Genomic DNA, 17,702 nt, shown 5'->3' with positions numbered 1-17,702 from the left:
CTCTCCCTCCCTCCCTCTCTCCCTCCCTCTCTTTCTCCCTTCCTTCTTCTCTTCCTCCCTCCCTTCCTCTCTTCCACTCTCTCTCTAAAAATCAATAGAAAAATATCCTCACTCCTCAGGTGAGGATTAAAAAAAATCCAACTGATCTTAAAGCTGGTCAGTTTAAAAATGTGGTAGCAGCAAGTCTGCAGGAAACAATAAAGTGATGCTACTAAAGTGCCTTAAACACCCTATTTAGGTGGAGACAAGTGTCATACCATGGCTCTATTGGACAGAACTTCCTACTTCAGAAATAACCATAAGATTCCTGAAATACTGAAAAATTATCTCCTTCCCAAAACTTCAAAAAATGCATGTGCTTATTTCTGATTTTAAAAGTACAATTACACTATTAAATCCATGACTTAATAAGAAAATCTCAAAATCTTGAATTAACCAGCTAAAGACCAGCAAGAAGATATGACAGTAATACACACTAACTATTTTTTAAAACCTTTCACTCATTGAATTTATTTTTAAAGCCTAATCATCAATAAATGGATTTGAAAATGCTTTACAATTTAATAATACAGATAATAAAATACATTTAAAGTGCATGGAAAAATCTTGTGGAACTCACATAGTAGAGAAGGCATATATATAAATAAATAAAATAACAATAATCTAACATAAGCTAAAGTAAATATGTGAACTTAGTCTTTTGAAAACTGTAGGAGAGAGGGACTAATTCTTGCCTAAAAGTCAGATTTTAGGCTTTTTGAAGATATGAAGCCACATTAGGTCTTTCAGTTAGAGAAGCAAGGGTGATCGAGGGAAAAAAGAAAAGAGTCTATTTCTCAATATCACCTCCCAGATTGGTTTCCTCTAGAGAGATCAATACCTCCGCCCCATTCCTGTCGCTTCCCAAAGTCTTGCACACATAAAGCTTGAAAGCAGCCATCATCTTTACACCGATGTGTAAGCCTGTGAATGAGTATGGGCTCTCCCATCAGAAATAAGACTTGTTTGCCTTTACCGCTCCAATGTCTGGTAGAGAAACGGTAAATGTTCAATAAAAGCTTGTAAAAAGAGGAAGGAAGACAGGCTTAGAACCTGTTCAAGTGTGGAAGGGAAGTGTATCTTTAAGGGCTGAGAAAACTTTCCAGGGTAGGCAAAGAAGCAAGGGTTTGGAGCAGGAGGAGAGAGCATGCATTGGGTTGGAGCTTGCCTTTGTTCATTCTTCTCAACACTAAGCAAGAGAGGCATTAAGCAGAGGGGTAGGAACCCTGCAACTGTCATATCTTTGAGATATAATAACCTGGAAAATACTTTTTCCCTCTTTTTAAATATAAACAGAAACATTGAAAAAGTCTTCAGTCGGATAATCATGCATCTTTGACAGAAATGGAAGGGAAGTTCCATAAGGAGATACTTGAAAGAACTGATTAAAGTACTCATCTTCAGCTAGACTACTAAATAGATCCAAATAAGGTGATCCACTGAGGTAAGAGAAGAATAAGAATTTATAATAACTAGTACATAAGGAATGATGAGGAAAAGCTAAAATTTTGGCCTAAAATATAAGTCAAAGTTTGTGGCAGCAGAATATAGTAAAAATTAACATGAGAGCCTATGTTAAAATCTTGCTTAAGGATATCTTCTTTTAATTTCAAATGCGTAAATGTAAAGGAATAAAATTTAATCAATATTTAACTATTTACTTAAATTAGGATACATTCTATAGGAACACTGGAATCCTGTCAACACCCCTGATTTCCTTCTATTATCAACCCTTGGGTTAGTCTGCTCATCCATTCAATGTACTTGGTAGCAGATATTTTAAACCACAATTAGACAATGGATATTTCAGATGTGGAACCAACAAGGAATAGCCAGGGGAAGTTTTCAAAGATGTGTCATTCACTTCTACTATGAGTATAAAATCAGCAACTTTGCCTGTTCCTCAAGAAGCTTATTAAAGAGAAACGATGCTTTTTATTATTAGCTATTTATTGGCATTTAAAAAAAAAAGAAAAATGCCTCCTCTACCACAAGGTTACTTGACAATTGTTCAATTTATCCAGGGTGTGGTAGAAAGGATTTACAGCCATTCTCTCTGGGGTTCAACTCCCAGCACTAATTTGGTTTTATGAATTACCCACGATAGCTATTTGGTCATACAAGTTACTCAATTCCTCTGATCCTTGGATTGAAGACTATAGTCCGTAGGTATCTTCTAGGACTTTGTGACTATTAAATGCAGCACTATATCTAAAGATGGATAACCAAAACATCGATTACTTCTCCTTCACTCCCTTGACTCTCTTTCGAGCATCTTTAGCTAGAAAATGGATTCATCCAATCATCTATATTTTCATTTGTCATAATACTATAAAGATTAGCTGGTAATAGTTCTATAAGTTATATTCCTGTTTACTTAAAACTAACTTCTATTTTTCTGCAATGGGAAAAATAATTGTAATGTAAAAATACTGTCATCTGACATTTCCATTGGGGGCCTTACATGGTTAAGAGAAAACAAAAGTTGTAGGAAATTACCACCTTCCTTTTCTCTTTGTCCCTACCTAGTTGGATCAAATGTGCTTCCCAATTTCTAGTAACTGTATTCCCTGGCTGGTTGAGGACAAATTTCTTTCCCTTACTCTATACCCTACCTTTCTTATCCTTGCTTTCTTATTCACTTCTCTGTCCCTCCTATCAAAACATGCTCTCTGATGATTCTTGAGTATAAATGACTAATAATTGATTAAAGTGTTAATCCTCTAAGGAGCACTTGAGTTTTAACATGCCTGACATTTGAGCTAACATAATTGTCACAGGCGGAATTTTGTGTGCCCCCAAAACTGATATGTTGAAGCCTTAATGCTCAAAGTGATGGCATTTGCAGATGCAGCCTTTGGGAGATAATTTGGGTTAGAGGAAGTCATGAGGGATGGTACCCTACTGATAAGGTTAGTGGCCTGATAAGAAGAGATACCATAGAGTTTTCACTTGTGGGCACTCTCTCTCTCTCTCTCCTCTCCCTCTACCATTTGAGGACACAGCATGAAGGTTGCCATCTATAGCCAGGAAGAGAGCAATCACCAGAAACTAAGTCAGCCAGCACCTTGTCATGGACAGTCCAGCCTCCAGAACTGTGAGAAAATAAATGATTTAAACCACGCAGGCTATGATATTTTGTTATGGTAGTAACCCTAGCCAACTAAGACAATGATAAAGCTTTGATAAATTTAGGTACAGAAATATGAAAGACATTGTGGAATTAACTGGCAATCCTCAGCCCTAAGAAAATTATCCTACCAATTACATCTTCCCAGCCAAAACATGAGCATTGATCTAGCTCCCCCCTCAGGCTTGATCTGACCTCAATTAACCCCCTTTCCCTATTTCAGTTTACATAAATGTCAAATTATTCAGACTGTGATTAAGTTAATTGGTTAAAAAATCCATTATATATTTTATATGTGGATGCTCTGGATTTTATGTGTGAAATAAAATGCCAACAAGTCATACAAATTAATTTTGCCTTTTATACTTGAAGTTAGGACTACTTGGACTCATTATGCAAATTTATGCCAAACAGTGCATAAATTAACATCATTCATCTTCAACAAATCCAAAATCTTCCAGCAACCACTCCACAAGTATACTCTTCTATCTGTAAAAAACTTCCAAAGCACATGCACTGAAATAAAGTATGGTTTCTAAACTATAGATTTCTCCACAAATGATAAGCAGAGTCAGAGAAGAGACCAAGCTCAGGTACTCTACAAATGGGTTTGAATTGCCCACAATTTTAAAAACCAAAGTTTTAAAAAGGTATTAAATTGAAATTTCTTAGAGTTTTTTTTTTAAACATGATTTTATTCATTTTTAGAGAGAGAGGAAGTGAGAGGGATAGAAACATCGATGAGAATCATCAATGGGCTGCCTCCTGCACGCCCCCTACTGGGGATCCAACCTGCAATCTGGGCATGTGCCCTGACCGGGAATCCAACCAGCTACCTCTTCGTCCATGGGTCAACACTCAACCACTGAGCCACACGGGTCGAGCTAGAGTTTTTTAAGAAAACCTGAACAATGTTTTACAAAGAGTTGGAGGTATAATGCAAAAGACAATCAAACAATTTACTCAAGTGAATTATTTGGCTGAAGGAAAACAAAAGACCCTCAGGGACCAACTCAGAGATGAAAGCCCTTCCCAGAGATCTCTGCAGCAGATTCTACTCTGGGACAAGAATAAGGAGGTGCCTGAATTACGTTGAGGCCAATGAGTTCACAATATAAGGGACTCTGAAGTAAGTAAAAACACAAATGTTGTGACTTCCTAGGTGCAGAACTATTTCCCATGGCCTGAGCAAGGAGCTGGTCCCGGCACAGGTGCTCTGAGGCCAAGCCTACTGGCTCAAAGAATTGGCAGTGAGAGGAGAACAGGGCGTGGCCTTATATTAGTGAAGAGCCCTGCCCTTCTAGAAAAACCAGCGATGGCAGAACAGACTTTTACTATACACCTACTTAGGGAGTGTGATCTAATCCATTTTATAGTTAAAGATACACAAACTTCAGTCTTGTTACAAGGGTTATACTGTATACACATGAAGCAATATGACACATTTAGGCCTGGGTGCAATAAATCTGGTTGAACAGGAAAATGATAATAAAGATTATCTGATCTAAAGAAGGGAAAAAAGAAAAGGGAAGAGGAAGAACAAGAAGATGACGGGGATGAAGGGAAAAGGGGGAAGGAGAGGCCAAGGAAGAGAGGAAAGAGGAGGAAAAAGTAACTTACATAATGATGTAACCAGCTCATCATTTTATTACATCTTTGTCCCAATCCTAAGAGGTGAACATCAACATTCCTATTTTTAAAATGAGGAAACTGAGTCTCAGAAAGATTCGGTAACATGCTCTGAATGTAAACATCACAGCTACTAAATGGAACAAAGATTTCATCCCAAATTTCTTTCACTCAAGAGCCCCTATTCTAAACCATTCCTACTTCCCATCAAACATGGGCCACGTAAAGAGTGGAGTCTCTCTGAGCTTTCAACACCGAGCTCAGGGAAGTGAAACCAGAAACCCGTGACATGCTGACCAAGGAGTGAGGATGTAGTTAAAGTTATACAAAAACTGGGGAAAAATGGGATCAGCAGGCGGCAGAGCTATGGTGAACAATTCCAGGCAAAGGAGCAGGACCGTGGGACTCAGATACTATGAGTAAAGTCAAACATATTTTCATAACCACACTTGGCAGTAGTGGAGGCACATTTAAAGACTTCCCACTTCCCTCCTTTTCCAATAGGCCAACTGCAAGGGGTCTGACAGTCTGTGAATCAAGGTTATCAAAACTGTTGACAGGCTTGAGATAACCTTGTACTTAATTTAGGGGTCATAGAATTAAACTGATTGTTGCTTACTTTATAAAGAAATGCAACTATAAAACTGTGAGCAGGATGTTAATCATTATGGGGACAGTAGATCAGACACAAGTACATCAGACTTTAATCAGAATTGTTTTTGGAAAATCACATGATTTGTTTTGCTATTAAAATCGTTGCATTAGACTTTCCAGTACTGAACTGGAGAGCTGATTGACAATTAACATAAACCAAACATAAAACTCAGGTACTCATATCAGGTGGGAAAAATTCATTCCTACAGATGTACAAGCTATTCAAAAGTGTTTCCCATGGATTTTTTGATAGAGTGTTTACTCAACATTAATTTCAAATATGGTTAACATTTGACATTATTAAGTTAGTAGTTTTTGCTATAATAGGTATTCTCATTGCATTCATTTTAATGTTTAATTATCCTTGGTAAACATCTACATTCAGGAAAATTATAATTACAGACATTTTTGATTATTCAATTAGATTACCTTGCCCTTGATTCTTATGTGAAGACTCTATATAAAGTAAATAATCATAGTACTAGTAAAAAAAAAGGGGGGGAGGGGAGGACAACAGGTCCAAAATGGAGTCACTTGTGCTAAGTCCCATGTCAACAACCAAGACGTAATACCTAACCTCATTGCAGTTTTAGCCTCTCCCAGAAATGTGACCTTTAACCAGTCAATCAGAAATTATCAGATCAACACTAGTGAGGGAATCTTTGGGAGAGATCCCTGCTTTTCCCTAAAGGAAGGTGACCTTGCCTGAAACAATGTGCAGAACTTTCTTTCTGATTATAAAAGCCTTCCATTCTGTTTGCTATATAGGATGCTGCTTAATTCATGCATTGTTAAATAAAGCCATTTCGATCTTCAAATTTACCAGTTGAATTTTGTTTAACAGTATCTACCTGTCTGGGTTATAGTAAAGATTAAATAAGTCAGTGCCGGTAGAGCACGTAATATCAGAAAATTCATCCTATATTCACCCCCTCTAAGCCTATTAAATTAATCATTTCCCTAATTCTATTATCAGCATGTACTGGTCATTCATAAAGCCTCAAAGCAATTTCAGCAGACCAAATGTGGAGACTTTTATAACAGATAATGTGTCCTACCAGTTTCTAAAAGCTGGAACTAAATCGAAGCATGTAAATAAAAGAACAAAACCTACAAGGAGATGAGAGGAATCACAGGTGGGTGCTTTATGACACAAGCAAAGACTCAGAACCAAAGCAAGAGAAAGCCACCTTTGCCACTAAATCCACATGAAACTCTCAATAGGACTTTTTAAAAGGGAGAAAATGCATAGCAGCTAATTCATTCCCTGCAAGATACTGTGATGTGTTCTTCAAGGTGTTACTATGAAAAGAAAGGGCTGAAAGCTCAGCATTTAAAAATAAAAAGAAAGGATTTAATTTTGTGACACATGAGCAATTACAGTGCAATTCCTGTTAAAACAGAATTGCAGCTAAATGGGGCTATTTACCTGTTCAAATTACAAACAAAACTGTCTTCAGTGGGATCATTAAAAGATGGTACAAGACCTTCTTTTTTAGAAAAAGCGTCTCAGACCTGCAGGTGTTTGCAAAGATTGGGTTTTAAGCTCTAGTATATATGTAAACACATTACAATTGCAGAGGCTCTGTTGAGGCTAAATAAAAAAGCTGTCACTTTCTGAAAAGAACAATAAATAAATCGCAGAGTTAAAATTCATAAAATAGGCAAGTATTTGGAACAGTATGGTAAACCATCAAAAATATAGATCGTTTTAGAATGAATGCATTTTATGTTAATATTCAGAGATATATTTTTAAAAATGACATTTCCTTAAGCATCAATTTTAAGATTTATTGACAGAATCCAGTTTATGTCAAGTACTCATTTTCTTTCCATCAATCTATATGCAGACTTAGGAAACTAAGTCTGAAAAAGAAACTGTTGCCTAGAAAATAGCATAAGAGAAAAGCTAGGTAAGCTTTGTTTTGTTGATGACATTTTAGATACAACACCGAAAGCAAGATTCATGAAAGAAAAAAAACTGATAAGTTAGAGTGCATTAAATGAAAGCTTCTGCTCTGTGAAAGACACTGCTAAGAAAATGAAAAAAAAAAAAAAAGACAGACTGGGGGAAAAACATCTTTGTAAAACACATATGTGACAAAAGATTGGTATTCAAAATACACAAAGAACTCTTAAAACTCACAAATAAGAGAGTCAATTAAAAAGTGGGCAAAAGATCTGGACATTGCCCCAAAGATGTATAGATGGCAGATAACCATATGAAAAAGCTGCTCAACATGGTATGTCATTAGGGAATTGCAAATTAAAACAACATGCCATCATCACATACCTATTAGAACAGCTAAAATTGAAAAAACTGACAACATCAACTGCTGGTGAGAATGTGGAGCAGCAGGAACACTCATTCATTGCTGGTGGAAATTCAGAAGGGTACCTCCACTTTGGAAAATAGCTTGTCAGTTTCTTTCAAAAGTAAAAAACCCAAAAAAACCTCTTACCACATGATTCAGCAATTGCACTTTTTGGTATCTACCCAAATTAGTTGAAACCTATGTCCCCACCAAAATTTGAACATCAATGTTTATAGCATAATTGCCAAAACTTGAAAGCAATCAAGATGTCCTTCAGCACTAGCTTATTGGAGCATCAGCTCACAGACTGAAGGGTCCCAGGTTCAATTCTGATTAAGGGCAGGTACTTCCATTGCAGGCTCCATCCCCAGGCCCCCGGTTAGGGCACATGCAGGAGGCAACCAATGGATATGACTCTTTCACATTGATATTTATCTCTGTCTCTTCCCCGCACTTTCACTCTCTCTAAAATATCAATGGAAAAAATATCCTCAGGTGAGGATTATGAGAGAGAGAGAAAGAGAGAGAGAGAGAGAGAGAGAGAGAGAGAGAGAGACTTCAATAAGTGCATGGATGAATAAACCAGTCATCATACAATGAAATATTAGCCAGCAACAAAGAGAGATGAGTTTTCAAGCCATGAAAGACAATGGAGGAACCTTAAGTGCATATTGCTAAGTGAAAGGAGCTAGTCTGATGTGGCTGCATACTGCTTGATTCCAACTATATGGCATTCTGGAAAAGGCAAAATTATGGAGACAGTAAAAAGATGGATGGTTGCCAGAGGTTACAAAAGAGGAATGAGTGAATAGGGGGAGCCCAAGGGGTATTTAGGGCAGTAAAACTATTCTATACTAAAGGCCCAGTGCATGAAATTTGTGCAGGGGGGAAGGACCATCAGCTCGGCCTGCACCGTCTCCAATCTGGGACCGATCGGGGGATGTCTGACTGCCGGTTTAAGCCCAATCCCGAAGTCGGACATCCCTCTTGCAATCCAAGACTGCTGGCTCCTAACTGCTCGCCTGCCTGCCTGCCTGATTGCCCCTAACCCCTCTGCCTGCCTGCCTGATTACCCCTAACTGCCTCTGCCTGCTGGCCTGATTGCCCCCTAACTGCTCTCCTGCTGGCCTGATTGCCCCCTAACTACTCCCCTGTCTGCCTGATTGCCCCTAACTGCTCCACTGCCTGCCTGATCGCCCCTAACCGCCTCTTCCTCGGCCTCGGCCTCAGACACCAAGGCTTTGTCCAGAAGGACATCTGGAATGATGTCCAGAAGGTCGTTTGGCTGTCCAGTCTAATTAGCATATTACGCTTTTATTAGTATAGATGATACTATCATAGTGGATTCATATCACATATATGTGAAAACCCTTAACATTGTAGAATACAACTGTAAATCCAAATGTAAAGTATGGCTTTAGTTAATAATGTATTATATTGGCTCATTGATTGTAACAAATGTACAACACTAATGCAAGATGTTAGTAAAAGGGGAAATGTGTGCTCAAGGTGTTGGGGTGATTTGAGGGGCTATATCAAACTCTGTACTTTCCACTTCATTTTTTTGTATACCTAACACTTGCTCCAAAAATAAAGTTTACTAATTAAAAAATAAAAAAGCAAGAGAAAGTAAATTGTTCTGAATTTCCTAAAGACAGATACTTCGCTGATATCAGCGAACACTGACATACAGAAAAATAAATGTTACCAACTTTCTTACCCATAGTGTTAACACTCTTCAGGAAGTCAACAGGCTAATGGGAATAGGGACTAGAAGTTAAGTCAAGAAGGGAGAGGAGGAAGGAAGGCCCTAAAGGAAAATGGCAGGGGACAAGTGGAAGTTTTTCATTTTACCTCATTAGTTCCAAGTATGTCAGGGTCTCAAGGAACTAAAATTCCAACTTGATAGTTGAAAACAATTAAACAGAATGAGGTGACAATATTTCAATCCAATGCTTTCCCCCGGTGTGCCACAGTCCATTGTATAGCAACCTGTCATCATTAACTCACTTTTCCCCACCTGGAACCAACAGGGGAAAGTGACAGGCATATTGGCATTCAAGAAAAAAACATAACACCTGGGAACTGTATACCTCACCATGCCATGTCTGGGTCTGCCATGGGCTTCAAAACCCCTGGTTCTTGTCATTAAAACTTATCCTAGAGTTTTAATTCCAGAGCTTGAACTAAACAGAGTCCTTTCCAAAGTTAATTCAAAATGTCACCCATCAGATAAAAGTACCTGTGTAGTGCTCATTGCATTGTATGTGAAGATAATACTTTGAAGGTATGCTTTTCAGAAACTAGTAGGTTCTTTACAAATCTGGGTTTCGGACTACACATGAAATTCTCCTTTTTATCCTGATAATATACTTCCTGAGATGGCAACTCAAGGGACATGCAACTCACTTTTTAAAAAATCCTCTTAAGTGTTTTGGCACTTACAATCTTGAATAACAACCCCTGTGTTCATTTTCACATAATTTTGCAAATGTGTATCATATAAAGAAAGAATTGTGCCAAAATGTTTTCCAGGTCTACAAGTCACTCAATCATTCAGCACAAAGTTTTGAGGATTTTCTTGTCAGGAACAATCCTCATGCTAGGAGTTGGGCATACAACACTGTACCTGCCTTCAAAGTGTCTCAGACTTGGAAGAGGGGAGTGACATAAAATCATCCTACTAATTATGTACCTTGTGATGGGAGATAAGAACCAGTGCGTCCAGAACCCAGAGGACTGCACACTTCCCAAGACAGGACATTCTTCCACAAGGAGTTATTTCCCAGCTGAAGAAAATAAGGTAGTTCGACAAGAGAGACGAGTTTTTCAGACAAAGGGAATTGTCTAAGTCTTAGACCATCCTTAGATGCTAAGAAATCAAGGCATAAAAAGAAGCAAAGATTGAGGACTTAGGAAGATCGGTAGTTGCAGAGTAAAGGGGGATGACCCAAAGCCAGAGGCTTGGTTTTTTAATGCTAAGCAGCTGAGATGTGCCCTGGCAGCCCTGGCCTAGGAGGCAACCAATTGATGTGTCTCTCTCACATAGATGGTTCTCTCTCCCTCCTTTCCACTCTCTCTAACAATCAATGGGGAAAATATCCTCAGGTGAGGATTAACAAATAAATAAACAAACAAATAAATAAGAAGCTGAGATGCTAAAGGGTTTTCAACAGAAAATTTACATTTCAGATTTACATTGACCAAGGAGACCTTAAAGTCTTAGCTTTAGATAGATTTTTTTCCCCTGACTATAGGCCCCTTCTTTACAAAGATGACTTTCATTGCAATTTTTTTCTCTATCCCCTTGGAGATGAAAATCTTCTCTTGCCAGTTTTACCACCCTGGAAAAGCTTTCTCAAATACCTGGGACTGGGAGCCATCCCTTTGAAATGTAATAATTCTAGGAAGATAGTACCTCTAGATTCTAGTCTCAATGGATGGGTAGGAACCTAACTAATTGTTGCTGATAGGTGACAATTAGCAAACACAGATAGCCTAATTGCATTGACTAACCTCCCCCACTAAAGTCCTGTACTACTTTTCTACTAGTTCATCCCAGTGCTTAAAGAATCTCCCACCTGTTTTATAGCAGAGTTGAATTCACTTTCTCCTTCCTATTCAAAAGTCTTGAAAATATCTAGTGCAATTTTTCTATGACAACATTTTAGGCAAACCATTGGCAGAGATATGAATGACAAATTAACGGAAGACAATGTAAGTGGTAAGAAGATTAGTAAATGACATGAGTAAGGGTGAAGTCTGGAATAAAGAAGTGGCAGTAAAGATAAGAAAGGAGGGGTGTATCAGAGAGATATGAAGTCAAAGAATCAGCTCTTTGGAATGTGAGAAGGAAAAAGAACAAGGGTGACTCAAAGTTGTTTAGAGTGGGCGTGGCAGTTACAATTTTTTTCTAACTTACTTAATACCATAGTAAACTGAGACCAGCTGAGCCAGAGAGAGAGTACAGAAAAACAAACAAGGGGGAGCAAGCAGGGAGGGGGAGACAGATTATAAAAATAATATAAAAGTGGCTCTTGTAATGATGGATGGCAAAGACCACTTACAAATGCCTCATGCACAGTTGATAACACCTAAAAAGCTGAGAAGGGTTTCTGCATTAGAATGTTAGAATAATGATACAGGCAGAATTGGGAAAGACTATTCTCAAGTCTGGAGAACAGAGAGAGGAAGCAGGGGGAGAGCGAATGCCCCCAGACATCCACCAAAGCTTAGACTACAACACCACAGGAACTAAGAATTGGTTATAGATCCTTTTCTTTTCCTCTTTCCAATCATCGGCATAAAGAACATGATAAATAGAAAAGCAGAGGTGAGAAGAAAAAATTAAAAAAAAAGATGTTAAAGCAGTCTTCTGAACAAAGATAAAAGGAGTCAGATGGAGAATGCCACCCAATTATGGTTAACGTGTTTAAAACTGCATGAGTTTTCTTTGTTCCTACTTCTAATGAATTCATGTATTACCAGTGACAAATCAGGGGAAAGTATGGGCAAAGGGCCAATACTCTTTTCTAATAAATAATAGAAAACAAAGGTCTGGTTCACATAGTTCTAGGAAATGTCAACATCTTCCAACTTAATGTGAAAGTTTACTGACGATGATGCAACTTTCTATTTTCGATGGACCGTTTCCATTTCAATGCAGATTCCTAATGTCACAAGCAATGAAATTCTAGTACAACCAAATGACTTGGAAAATTCCTTGGAGTTCATTCCCAGTGTTAAATGTGACAGAAGCTTTCTACTGTGAGGTTCTAGAATGTACTTGATGACAGGCATTGGAAAACAATATAAATTTTTTCCAGGTACATTTATCAGGAAGGTGGTATTTACAAAATCCTAGATCCAGGGCAGAACCACCACTGATAATATCCTGCAATCGCCCTAGTATTTGGAAGGGAGAAAACAAATACATTTCTGTGACATTGGAATCTTGGCTATGCGGCCTGGCCAGCCAAATAAATGTGAAAGGCAAATGAAACATTATGCGTCCAAAAGCAAAGATTTGTAACTGTCCCCAAAGCTTAGGTAGTGCTCAGAAGCATGGTTAGAGGCACTGGTTCAAATCTCTCACACAATTTCAAAACCGTACTGTCCATTACACTGTATTATGACAGGCAAGGTCACCAACAGTGAGCTGCTGGGGACGCATTAGTCACACAGCTCTGAATTTCTGAGTTGATTGGATACATGTTGAAAATTAATGACAGAAATATTTCCTAAAATCTGCTGAAGGAGCCTAAGTCTCTTTCTGGAAGCAAAAAAGATAAACAAATTATGCTCTGACAGCTGCAATATAGAGATGTGAAATCGGGCAGTTTTAAGTAAACACACCCCTAGCATCTGACAACCTAGGGAACGCTCTAATTCTGCTTATCAGTGACTCCAGGAGAGTGGCAGTGAATCGGTGACTCAGGAAACGCACTAAGTATTAAGAAAGAGTGCTTTCCACCATCTGAACTATGAAAGGCCTGTAGCTTTTACTCATGTAACTAGCAAATAAAATTGTGCTACTGAGTCAATCTGCAAAGAGGTTATTTTCGGACCAGCGCATATTTTTGTCCTTGGGACTATTCAGTTAATATCTTTACCAATAAATTGAAAGAATGTGTAGAGATGCCCATCTTATTGAAGATCTAGAGTTATTTCTGACTATAGTGTTAGATTAGAAATATCCTGAAATTTAGATAGCTTTGCATTTATTTATTTATTTATTTATTTATTTTATTGATTTGAGAGAGAAAAGAGGGGAGAGATGAGGGAAGGAAGTAGAAAGAGAGACAAAAAAACATTGATTTGTTGTTTCACTACTTATTTATGTACTCATTGGTTGATTCTTGTATGTACCCTGACTGGGGATCAAACCCACACCCTTGGCTTGTCAGGATGATGCTCTAACCAACCAGGCCTAGATTGCCTTGCATTTCGGTATCTAATTTGAGTTACTTAAATTCCAAATGGATAATATTTGGCTTGACAATAGTTCCTGCCAAAAAGAACTTTTAAGAAAAGGTCAGTGTTCACATGCCCTAGCCCGTTTGGCTCAGTGGATAGACAAAGCGTCGGCCTGCGAACTAAAGCGTCCCAGGTTTGATTCTGGCCAAGGGGACATGCCTGGGTTGTGGACTCGATCTGCCTCAGTAGGAGGCGTGCAGAAGGCAGCCAATTGATGATTCTCATCATTGATATTTCTCTCTCTCTATCCCTCTCCCTTCCTCTCTGAAATCAATAAAAATATATTTAAAAAAAAGAAAAGGTCAGTGTTCACATTTTAGGTTTCCCTTTCTTAGCTAATTCTGACACATCTAAAGAAAACAATTAACTTATATTCAAATTTTCTGAATTTGGAATAGTAGGGAGATCAGGTCAAAAGATACAGAGAGGAACTTGGAGGCTAGTGATCATTGGAGTCTAATCCCTAGCACCTAGAACAGTGCTGGGTACATAGTGGGTCCTCAATAAACAGTTAGTGAAGAAGTGGGTGGATGGTCTCAAGGATTGTGGTGTGAGGGTGGCTCCTTCCTGGCCTTAGTTAAAATATCAGGTGCTGAGTTCCATAGACAAGATGGTGCTTTTGGAACTGAAGTGCCCCACCCACATCCATGATGGCACTGAGACACCCATCCCTTCAGCTGCTGCTGGCTCTGCCGATAGCTCACAGCTTTCCTCTCCAGAAACAAGTTTTTTTCACTCAAGGCGTGCTCCCTCCCAGGAGACAACCTGACCTGCATCTAATACTCCTTGCCTCAACTGGGACAACTCTAAATGGCCATCCCAGACCCAAATGTCCCTATGGGAGTCCTCTATTGCAACCACATCACAGTCTTCCTCTACCCAGTCCTACTCTCCTCCCTCTTCACAGCTGTGGTCTCCCCTTGGAGACTCTCCAATAGATCTGCTACATGTAAAACTCAAAAGTGTCAGAGGAAACCCAACCAATGATAAGAACTATGATCCCAAATTCTTTTTAAAAACACATTTCCATAAATGCAGAGCTATGTCTTTACAAAAACAAGGGGGAGTACTAAAAAGCATATGGATTAGGAGAAGATGTAAATTGTTATTAAAATCCCATCATAGCTGTATGACCCCGTGTGAGGACATCTAAGTGCTCCTGCGATAAAGCATGCGATAGTGTATATGCAAGTCTTCTGCGAACCCTGACGCACAACGCAAACGCCAGGTGTTATTATTTATTAACTATGATCCCATGACTGCAGTGGCTGACCTCACTCACTCATTAACACAATGCATAAAAATGTAACACTTTTATATAAGACTTTCAGAAGAAAGACTTTAAAGAGAACGCTGACTACTATTTGGGTGGACATCCCCAAGCTGTCAACCTGGGAAGGTAACAAGATGGAATAGGTTGGTTATATCATCAGGGAGAATTGGTCATTACTGTGTATGTGTGTGTACATGGTATAAACCAATGAAAAGGAAAAATAATCCTTCAGGAAGAGACTTAAGAATATACCTGTAATTGATTGTTCTCATTACCAAGGACTAAGTTTTAACAATAAAATGATCGAACATCATTATCAACACTTTAGGTTCACTTCCTTGTCTGAGACCTGACATCAGCATCTAACACAGCACAGCGCTGAAAGCACTTCTTATCTTCTTATAAACGAAGCATGACTTTGGATCATAAACAGAATTAGACAACAAAGAAATTTATATTAAAAACAAGATCATCTTTCAGCCTACTATTCCCCCTGGCATCTGAATCTTTGAAGTTAGAACACAGTGAGTGCACTCATTTATAAGTCAAGACCCCCAGGACCTGAGGCGTGGGTCTATGTGCTGATGAAAGCTAATGAATTCGGTGATTCATATCTAAAGTGCTGCTCAGCCATTCTTTAGATATGGCCACTCATTGTCTTGCTCTTTAAATTGACTTTCAAACTTTCTGCCTCTTTCTGAACACTGATACCCTCCCCCTCCTACTGTTAGCTAATAGGCTTACTTCTTATTTCACTGAGTAAAGTAATCAGAATAGAACTTCTGCTTCTCCCTAGTCCCATCTACTGCCTCTGTACCCCTCCTCTGCCGTCCTTCCCTGTACTCTGGAATCCCATCTCCACCTACTCAAGGATACTGCTCCTGCAGTTGGCCCTCCCTCTGTCTCCTGAATCATCAGCCCTCCAAGTGGATTGGTCCCATCAGCATACATAGCTATGGTATCTTACCAATTGGGAAAAAACTCCTCCCTCAATTCCACATCCCTTTCCAGGCACCAGCCCACTCCTTTCTTCCCCTTTACAGATTAACACCTTAAAGCAGCAATCAGAGGGGAGAGATTTCTTACCATTTGCATATGAACCCACTCTATTCACTTGCACTTTTTACACTGTACAACCTTTTGTGAGGTTATTAATAACCACCCTCTACCCAAATCCAATGATGCATTCTTAGCATGCATCTTATGCCACCTCTCCGGAGCATCTGACAGTTGTCACCCCTTTTGTAAAACATTTTTATTCTCTTGGCTTTCAACCAAGCTCTCCTGTGTGTTTTTTCCTATCTCACTGTATGTAGGGTCCTCTACATCTCCCCTACCTCTGTTTACCACGTTTTTGAGGCCAAAACCTCAGAGGGAGGCACCCTCGGATCACCTTTTCTCTTAGAGTACAGCTAATCCACCATCTGATCCTACCAGCATTATCTCCAAAACAGATCCAGAATCCATCTGTTTCTGCCAACTCCCTCAACTTCTCTCCCTTAGAATATCGTATTAGCCTTGTATCTGGTGTCCCTATTGCCCCCTTTGCAACCCAACCATCAATTCTCCATTCAGAATACAGAATAATTCATAAGAAATGCAGGCATGTTATTGCACATCTTTTAAAATAATTCCAGTACCTTCTAATTACACTCCAAATAAAATCCAAAGCCCTCTCCATGGTCTGTCTACAAGCCCCATCTATGTGCTGATCCTTTCCTACAACTTCAAAATCATTTCCACCCCTGCTGCAACCAACCAGGTTCCAGCCACATAAACTTCCAAGGATTCTGTCATCCCAGAGCCTCGGCACCTACTGTTCCCTCTCTCTGGGGACACACTTCCCCCAGAAATCCACATGTGCACTTATTCTTTACTTTTAGGCCTCTACTTACATGTCATCTCTTCAGAAAGTCCCGCTTGATACCCTTATCAAAGCTGGAATTCCTGGCCGGTTTTGCTCAGTGGTTAGAGTATCGGCCCATGGACCGAAGGGTCTTGAGTTCGATTCCTGGTCAAGGGCAGGTACCTCGGTTGCAGGTTCAATCCCCAGTCCCAGTCGTGGCGGATGCAGGAGGCAACCAGTTGATGTGTCTCTCTCACATTGATATTTCTCTCTCTTTCTCCCCACCCCGCTTTGCCCCACCTTTCACTCTCTCTAAAAATCAATGAAAAAATATGTCAAACCTCAGAGGAAAGCCAGTGGAGGGTGGGGGTGGCGGTGGGAAGAGATCAACCAATGAATGTCTATGCATATATGCATAATACATGGACACAGACAATAAAGTGGTGAAGGCCTGGGGTAGGGGACAAGGGCAGGCTATAAGAGGTCAATGGGGGGGGGAAAGGGGGGCATATGTAATGCTTTCAACAATAAAGATCAAATATATATATATATATATATATATATATATATATATATATCCATCCTCCAGTGAGAATTAAAAAAACAAAAGCTAGAATCCTTTGTCACTCTTTTGCTCTATTTCCTTGTTATATTATTACATTATTTCTTTGTCTGCCTCTCCCACTGGAATTAATATAAGCTCTATGAGCATGGGGACACTCCAGGGCCCCCACCACTTGAAATAGTTCCAGAACTATGGTCAGTGGTCAGCGAATATTAGTTGAATTTATGAATTTATTGTTTATTTCAGGGTAGAGAGAGAAATCCAAAAACAGAAAC

At 39.2% G+C, this 17,702-nt stretch overlaps 1 protein-coding gene across 2 annotated transcripts in view; it reads right to left on the bottom strand.

The window, feature by feature from the left end:
* Positions 1–17,702, bottom strand: part of DGKI (diacylglycerol kinase iota) — a gene marked incomplete at its 5' end in the record, with an annotated part of 400,686 nt that overhangs the window by 83,338 nt on the left and 299,646 nt on the right. The gene's annotated exons all lie outside the window — the stretch shown is intronic.

The sequence above is a fragment of the Cnephaeus nilssonii genome (assembly GCF_951640355.1).
Source record: "Cnephaeus nilssonii genome assembly, chromosome: 12".
Classification (NCBI taxonomy): Eukaryota; Metazoa; Chordata; class Mammalia; order Chiroptera; family Vespertilionidae; genus Cnephaeus; species Cnephaeus nilssonii.
This window is presented reverse-complemented; position numbering and strand designations above follow the sequence as displayed.